This window comes from Benincasa hispida, chromosome 12 (genome assembly GCF_009727055.1).
Source record: "Benincasa hispida cultivar B227 chromosome 12, ASM972705v1, whole genome shotgun sequence".
In the NCBI taxonomy this organism is placed as follows: domain Eukaryota; kingdom Viridiplantae; phylum Streptophyta; class Magnoliopsida; order Cucurbitales; family Cucurbitaceae; genus Benincasa; species Benincasa hispida.
The window spans coordinates 13,580,586-13,582,683 of record NC_052360.1 but is presented as its reverse complement, the minus strand read 5'-3'; positions in this window follow the sequence as shown (position 1 = coordinate 13,582,683).

Here is a 2,098-nt window from a genome sequence, read left to right as displayed (position 1 = left end):
TTTGGTTTAAATTAGGTTTAATTCTTGATTTTCATGGTTTGGTATGACCTTTCAAAGTTAGGGCTTGATTTTTTTGGTTTAAGGCTTGAACTTTCAAAGATAGGGCTTAATCTCTCATGTATATTCTTGAATAATCTCTCATATATATTCTTGAATCTCATAATAAATTCTTCTTTCATATTTGTTCATGCCTTGTTGGGGATGATACCCTAAACTCTCGTGTCCTGTAGTCTGTAAACACGGTATTGAACAAACTCTTATGATGTATGATATATGATTTTTTTTTCACTTCTTTTCTTTGAACATGGATGCTTTATTTGCTTTACCACAAATCAATAAACTAAAATCTCTGGTTGTCATTATGTAACTTAAGCATGTATGTGGAGGCATACAAATGAATCATGTATTATGTGATAACCAAAAGGGTCCATAGTATATAGATATAGAAAGGAAACTTTATCCTGGTAATGCTATGTATGCGGCCCGCATTGTAGAATAGTTACAAGTGTTGTGACTTACTACAGATGGTCTGATCCTGATCATTCATGTGAGGACATGCAAGTGAGGGCGTCCTATGCAAAGAGTTTATATAAGACCTGACCACGAAGTGTTAACGTCTCGTTATATAACACCGTTCATGACAGAGACTTCACTTCACTAAGATGACCATAGGTAACATGACCTTAATTCTAAGTGAGTTGGGAACTCTTGCCTTTGAGGGCGGTGCTTTGATTTGCATGGGTGCAAGTGGCCAGGTCGCTAACTCAAACCTACCACTTTGGGGATTCGTTTGATTGGGAGCTGGGAACTCAGTTACACAAGATGGAATTCACTTCTTCCCCGAAACAGGGGTAAGTAGATAGATTGCTCCCTTAAGAACTGATCCTAGGGCTTGAACGATGTGGCACCACATACCTTTTTATGGTCCGAGAGATGTCCACACATAGTAGGACTATATTGTATTGTTCATTAGAGGGATCAATGATACTTAAGGAGCTAGATGTAACTACAAGTGCAAATCGATAAATTGGCCCAACTGTACTTATGAGTATCTGTGAAGAGTTATCGTACTATTGATTGGTTACATCCAATGGACACAGAAATATATCTGTGCTAAGAAGAGTTCAGCTATCGATCTTTAGTGGAATGCCTGGCAGTTAACGAATGGTGAATCTCATGGCTAAAGAGTTTAGTCAGCTATTCACGTACCGTTGGAGCTTCGAGCCATAGGTTCATAAGGTCCCCTCGGTAGCTCAATGGATTCAAGTTGAGAATCAGCTTTTGGGTTAGTTTGAAATGTTCAAATTGACAAGAGGGAGTTCGATTATATATGATATGATCGAACTGGTTAATTGTATTTGATATGATTGACTTTATGTATGAAATACATTAATTTGAGGAAAATGGATATAAATATGATTTATATCTAGTGGAGGAGAAAACACTATGTTTTATATGTGATATTAAACTATAGGTTAATGAATATAATATGATTATATTTATTATTTTAATTGGATAATTATAGGATAATTGTGCCCGCCGTTTTCTTTGTAACCGTGTGATAGTGGGAAGTTTCAATCAGTTTTCGTAAGTGAAGAATAAAATGGACATCGTTTTCATTTTGCAAAAGATCACGTAATTCGCTCAAGTGAAGTGTATACTGGCCATCGCATAGCAAACTGAGAGACTATACGATAGCTCAAAGTTACTACACGATTGTATACACGCGCGCATCTTTCTAAACGATCGCTTAAGTTTTTCTAAATGACCGTCTAGCGCCGAGTGTTTACTAAACGATCGTCTATACGATTGCAACCTATTTACTACACGATCGTGTAATTTTTCTAAACGATCAAGCATTGTCTATACGATAGACCCTGCATTTCTCCCACTTGCTTGGTCGTTGTATACTATCTTCATATCCTCCTCCCCTCTACCAAATTCCAACAGAGCCTACTCTTTGGATTCTCACACTGAGAATACCGAGGGTTTTAAGTGGTGGTGTTATCCCTATTGTTCTTCTGTTCGTGTGGAGGCCGTTTGTGAGTAGACGACCGGAGTCTTGGTGAACGATTGCGTGGACGTTCCAACGAGAGCG